The following is a 7,268-nucleotide window of genomic DNA, read 5'->3' on the forward strand; positions in this document are numbered from 1 at the left end:
TGCACCAACCTTTTATGTGGAACCGTATCAAATGCTTTGGAAAAATCCAGATATACGACATCCAGCGATTGCCCCTGGTCCAGTCTTGTGCTCACCTCCTCATAAAAGCTGATCAGGTTAGTTTGACAGGATCAATCCCTCATAAATCCATGCTGATACAGGGTCATACATTTATTTTTATCAAGATATTCCAAAATAGCATCTCTTAGGAAACCCTCAAACAATTTACCGAGGTTAAACTAACAGGTCTATAATTCCCGGGGTCACCTTTTGACCCCTTCTTAAATATTGGCACCACATTTGCCATGCGCCAGTCCTGGGGAACAGTCCCTGTCACTATAGAGTCCCTGAATATTAAAAATTGGGGTCTGTCTATTACATTACTTTTTTTTTATATTTTTTTTATTTTAATATTAAACAATTACAAAAATACATTGTACAAATCCGATAAAACAACATCACCAATCGGAAGAAAAGCAAAAGCCATAGAAGCCAAATCCATACTTGTTTACATCCAAGAGTATGTCTAATCAATTTTGCCCATCTTACCAATAGCTCCCAGCAGTATAAACTCTATCGTACGAGGTACCTTCACAGGGATTTTACTTTCTACCTCTTTTATTACAGATTCCCAGAAAACAGATATCTTCTCACACGACCAAAAACTATGTAAATAGTCCGCCTCTTCCAAACCACATTTAACACACTGTGAAGTGATTCTCACCCCTATCCTATGTAAATGAAGCGCGGAATAGTGGGTCTTGTGTAATATCTTAAATTGTGTAATTTTATGTTCCATATTACGAGAAACCTTGCTTATATTTTGGGCCATAATGTCCCAATCTTCCTCAGACACAGTACCCACTATTCCGGACCATTTGTCTTTAATTCTGTCGATCCCCCTTACTCCAATAATCTTATTTAATTTCTTATACAAAATTGATATTCCTTTTTTTTTTTAAAGTGCTCTATTTGAGTTAGTGCTTCTATGAAATTGTGTTTCTGTGCTACATATATCTCCTTATCTATCGTGTTATGGACTGCATGACTAACTTGCCAATAGTACAGCCAATCGTTATCACTAATATCATACCCCCTTTTTATGTGCTCAAATGAAAAGAGTTGTCCTTTATCAAATAATTGTTCCAGTCGTTTTATACCCTTACTATCCCAAAAAGTTGACTCACACTTCACCAATTCTTTAAATTTATTGTTACCCCATAGGGGTGTGAACCCAAAACTATTTCCTACATGTAATTCTCCCTTTAATCTTTCCCATACTTTCCTATATTTATACAATAACATCGTGTTATTTGACCCACTCTCCTCATAATCATCTCATTCCAACACCTCATATATGTTCACTTTCTCCTTATCTACTACAATCTTCTCCAGATATCTAAAATTTCTCCAATTCACGATTCGTACCAACTGCGCGGCCATGTAATAAACAAAGAAATTGGGCATATCCAATCCCCCCCTATCTCCAGGGGCCATAAAACATCTGTACTTCAGACGAACCCTTTTTCTTCCCCATAACAATCTACCCAGTATCACTTCTATCTTCCGGAACCAGCATTTGCCGATCCACACTGGCGAGGTAGCAAGAAAAAAAAGGATCTGTGGGAGGACCACCATTTTTATTATCGCCATCCTTTCTGACATAGAGAAGGGCATTTTAATCCATACTTCTACTCTCTTCGCTAAACTATTCAAAAGGGGCAGTATATTGTTAATCACAAACCTATCATTCGTGGCTGCTATTTTTACTCCCAGATAATGGAGACATTCATTTTTTTTTAACACGGATAGTCTTCCCACCGTCTCCCCCATATCTTCATCCAGGGGGAGCATAGTAGATTTACTCCAATTTATGTCCAACCCAGATAGAGGGGCAAATGCCTCGAACATCTTAATGATACGATGTATTTTTTCTTGTGGGTTAGTTACAAAAAGGAGGATATCATCTACAAATAACAAGATCTTACTCTTCTCTCCATTTACTCCAAATCCCTCATAAACATCATTATCTCTTATCCAAGCCGCTAAGGGTTCAATATAAATTAAAAATAAAAAGGGTGAGAGGGGGCAGCCCTGCCTTGTTCCTCTACTTAGTTTGAATGGGTAGGAGGGGGTTCCATCTACCACCACACTCGCCTCGGGGTTAGTGTATAGTAGCTGAATATAACTCAAAAACCTCGGGCCCACCCTAACCCTTTTCAAAACTTCCCAGAGGTATTCCCACTCCACCCTGTCAAAAGCTTTAGTAGCATCCAATGACAGAATGGAGCGGGGGCCACGGGATCCACTCTGGATTGCTTCATACACCTGGTGGATATTGTCATGAACCGTTCTTCCTGACCTAAACCCTCCCTGGTCACCGCCCACCACTACCTTCACTACTTTATCCAATCTCCTTGCCAGTGCTTTCGCTATTATCTTTATATCTGTATTAAGCAAGGAGATATGAGCCCAAATCCAAGGGATCCTTATCTTTTTTCCTAATGAGTCTAATATTAGCCTCACACATAGATTTAGGGAGAACCCCCCCCCCCCTCCAGGATTCATTAATGATACCCAGCAGTTTTGGAAGCAGCAGGATTGAGTATATTCTATATATCTAGAAAGGAATGCCGTCAGACCCAGGGGATGTATTCCCTTGGATTGATGCCAATGCCTCCTCCAATTCCTGGAGGGAGATTGGGTCATCCAGGGAGTCCCTGACATCCTCTGTCAAACTCGGAATATTAATTCCCCTCAAGAATTCCGCTACCTCCGCCCTATTAATATAGCTGCCCATATAGAGATTGGAGAAAAAAGAGCCAACCATTTGGGCTATTTCTTCTCTATCTGTGGTTATGCTGTCATCCTCCCTCCTCAGAGCCATAATACCACGTTCGTCGCCTTGATTTTTAAGTAATCTTGACAGTGTCTTATTTGGTTTCCCTTTCTCAAAGAAATTAAATTGCCCACTGAAGAATAGTTTATTTTGTGCCTTTTTAAGTAGATATTCTTTATATTCCTCTTGAGCTGCCTTCAGTTCTAACAGCTGTTCCCCCCACTATCCTCTTCTATCCCTGCTTCTAATGTTGCCACTTTACTATTCAGTACTGATTCTTCCTGTGAGAATTCCTTTTTTTTTTTTATTGATTCGCCCTATATATAGACCCCTCAAGTATGCCTTCATAGTATCCCATACCACCTGAGGGTTTGCGGACTTATGATTAATCTCCCAGAATGCCTCTATTTCCTGTCTAAACCAGTCCTGGTCGCCCACTAATTCAATCCAGTGGGGGTTGAGCCGAAAGCCCAACCTTTTCCCACCCATTACCTTACCTCCAATTTCCACCACCACTGGGCAATGGTCCGATAGGGTTTTAGCTTTATACTGCACCCTGCTGGTCCAGGTCATTGCATTCTTATCACACAGGCATAAGTCAATTCGGGAAGCGGTGTTATATGAGGTACTAAAACATGAGTACTGTCTTACTCCTGGGTTTAGTTTCCGCCACCCATCAACCCAATTCATCTCTCCACAGTATCTCGCCAATGCTGTTTCGTTCCCCCCTACATTCCTACCTAATTTGTATCTGTCCATACTAGGGTCTATTACATTGTTCAAATCTCCAACTATCCATAATGCCGAATGTGTCTTACTTTCGCTATAGCTCACGAGGTCCCTCAGAACATCCACTCTAAAAGATGGAGGAATATAAACAAAAGCCAAGATGACTGCCCTATCTTCCCATATTCCATAAAGAAATACATATCGACCATACTTATCTACCTTTGCATTCTTAGTCTCGAATGGTACCCTCCTGTGAACATATACTGATACTCCCATGGAGTAGGAAGAGAGTCTGGAGTGGTATTCTTCTTTGGCCCACTTCCTTGGAAGTATCTGCTCATCTCTTGACCTATGGGTCTCAACTAAACATATGATCGCAGGAAGGCACCTCCGAATATAATCGAAGACTGCACACTTTTTAATTCTATCCGACATACCTCGTATGTTCCAGGCTAATAATTTAAGCATAGATATATTTGCCTAAGAGAAAAAAGAAAAGAGAGAAGAAGAAGAGAGAGAGAGAAAAAAAAAAAAAAAAACACTCTTTTGATCATCCCGTGCCATCCCTCCCTCCTTTCCCTTATCCTTCCCCCCCCCCGCACCCCCCCTCTCCCCATAATGCACCGTACTTCTACTATGCACTCCTATCCTAGTGACACCCCAGAGAACCCCCCAACCCCTCCCCCCTCCCCCCGAGACGTAACATTATTACTCAACTAATACTTCCAACCCCTAATGCCACAGTAGTGCCTTATATTAGATGCCTTATTTATCCATCCAATCTGAGACTTCTTGTGGGGTTCCAAATATTGTTACCTTTCCCTTATGCTCAACCCGGAGTCTCGTTGGAAACAGCAGAGAGAAGGGCACCCCTGCGTTCTTTAGCCGCCTTTTTATCTCCCGAAAGGATGCCCTTTTCCTCTGGGTCTCCCAAGAGAAATCCGGATATAGAAAAATATTCTGTCCATTATACTGTAGGTCCCTCATCTCTCTTGCCCTCCTAAGGATAGTATCCCTGTCCTGGGAGGTATATAACTTAATTAGGATTGTCCTAGGGGGACCCCCCGGAGGGGGAATACGCCTTGGCACTGATGAGCTCGTTCAATCCCAAACATTGGAGTAAGATGCCCTTCCCCTATCCCCTCCTTCAACCACCTACTAAGAAACTGTATGGCAGATTTCCCCCCCCCCTCCACCCCCTCAGGAAACCCCACCATCCCATCAGGAAACCCCACCATCCTTATATTACAACGTCTGGATCTATCCTCAAGGTCAGTGAGCTTATCTTTAACAGATGTCCTCTCCTTTTTCAAGTCATTAACCTCCTCCTCCAAAACCGTAATCCTATTTTCTGTTTTAGGGGCTTCTTCCTCCAGTCTGGAAATCCTATCTCTCATTTTAGTCATATCGTGTCTTATCAGAGATACCTCGGTAGATACCACACCTAATTGTTTATTTATCTCCTCAATTGCACAATTAGATTTTTTCACCCCTCCCAAGATCTCCTCCAACATCTGTGTTCCCACAGGGGGCACAGACTGCCCTTCCTCAGTTTCTTCCACCGCCAAGACAGAGTACCTAGAGCCTGTTTTACTAGGGGAGAGATCCTTCTGGGTTCTAGTTTTTATACCCACAGCTGGAGACTTCCATATTTTATCCAATTTACCCATAGCCCCCTTATCTTTTTGTGGCGAGCTACCCCCTGATCTTCTGGGGTTCACCTTAGGGGCCATTTCACCCACTATTTCTCTTCACTTTATATTTGTGGGGTGTATGTATCACTACGGGGATATCACGGACCAACTTAGCAACTTTATACACCATAGGCCCCTCCCACTCGAGAATTTAAATCCCGTTATTTACAGCATACAAAAGTAAGAATTCACAGTCCCATATGGCTCTGGGGAGCGCTTAAAACCTAGGGTATCACACCCTGATCCAGAAATATCCACCACCAAATATAGCATACTAATATGCAACTACGGAATCATTAGCGTATTCACGCTCCCCCTGGTAGACAGTGCAATCACCCCCCAGAGTCACTGATCTTATTGGGTCCAGGGAGGGGTCCAATTTCATGAGAGAGGAATTCTGCTAAGACCAAGTTGTTCAATTTAGTCCATGAGTCCCGGTTTCTCCAAATCGCTAGGAGGAGTGACCAGGCAGAGAGTCAGGCATCCAATATTGTCCATTCCACATGGGGCCAGTGCAAGAGGCTGCTTCTGTTCAGAATATTGCCGGGGTATTAATCAATGGTTTCACCGGCTTCTGCACTGTTAGATATTCATCACATGTAAAGTCTGATCGTTTTACTCAGCTCCACTCTCCATCCACAAGAAAGGGTCTGGGCCAGTCTATTCAAATCCCAGCAAGGAGTAGCGGAGTTCCACACATGCCCCTCAACACCTCCGCGTCTGTCTATTACATTACTTAATTCCTTTAGAACATGGGGGTGAATGCCATCTGGACCTGGTGATTTGTCTATTTAGATTTTTTGTAGGTGGCACTGTACTTCTTCCTGGGTTAGACAGGTGACCTGTACTGGGGAGCTTACCTTATCACACTGTATTTCACCTGGCATTTCATTTTCCTCAGTGAATACAGTGGAGAAGAATTTTAGTATATTTGCTTTTTCCTGATCCCCGTTTATAATTTCTTCCTCATCATTTTTTAAAGGGCCAACACTTTCATTTTTGACCTTTTTGCTATTTATATAATTAAAGAACATTTTGGTGTTAGTCATACTCTCTTTGGCAATGAGTCTTTCTGTCTCTATTTTTGCGGCTTTTATCTGTTTTTTACATATTTCACATTTTTCTCTATAGCTTTTTAATGCTTCTTCACTGCTGTCCTGTTTTAGTAACTGAAATGCTTTATTTTAGTCATTTATTGCCCCCTTAACATTTTTATTCATCCATATTGGTTTTCTTTTATTTCTGACCCTTTTATTCCTATAAAGTATATACATCTTACAGTGAAAATTTAAGATATTTTTAAAAGTCTCCCATTTAGTGTCAGTATTGTTATTTTTGAGGACATTATCCCATTTTATATTGTTATGGGCTTCTCTGAGTTGATCGAACTTTGCTTTTCGAAAGTTCATTGTTTTTGTGGCCCCTCGAGAGATTCCCTTATTGAAGAACAAGTTATAATGTATTACATTATGATCACTATTTCCTCGGTGTCCATCTACTTGCACATTAATTACTCTGCCAGTTTCAGTACGTTGGTAAATATTAAGTCTAGTAGGGCGCCCCCTCTGGTCAGGCCCTGCACCATTTGGGACAGATAATGGTCTTTAGCTATAGTCAGAAATCTGTTTCCTTTAAAGTCGAAGTCTGCCCAGTTCTCCATGAACCCAAACCCCTCCTTCCTACACCAGCTTCTGAGCCACTTGTTTACCTCCCTTATCTCCCGCAGCCTCTCTGGTACGGCTCGTGGTACAGGTAATATTTCAGAAAATACTACCTTGGAGGTCCTTGCCTTAAGCTTGCAGCCTAAGTCCCTGAAATCATTTTTAAGGACACTCCATCTACCTCTTACTTTGTCATTGGTGCCAATATGTACCATGACTGCTGGGTCTTCTCCAGCCCCACCCAGCAACCTGTCAACCCGATCCGCGATGTGCCGAACTCGAGCGCCAGGAAGACAACACACTGTTCGGCTATCCCGGTCTTTGTGACAGATCACCCTGTCTGTC

The sequence above is a fragment of the Hyla sarda genome (assembly GCF_029499605.1).
Source record: "Hyla sarda isolate aHylSar1 chromosome 2 unlocalized genomic scaffold, aHylSar1.hap1 SUPER_2_unloc_8, whole genome shotgun sequence".
Taxonomy (NCBI): domain Eukaryota; kingdom Metazoa; phylum Chordata; class Amphibia; order Anura; family Hylidae; genus Hyla; species Hyla sarda.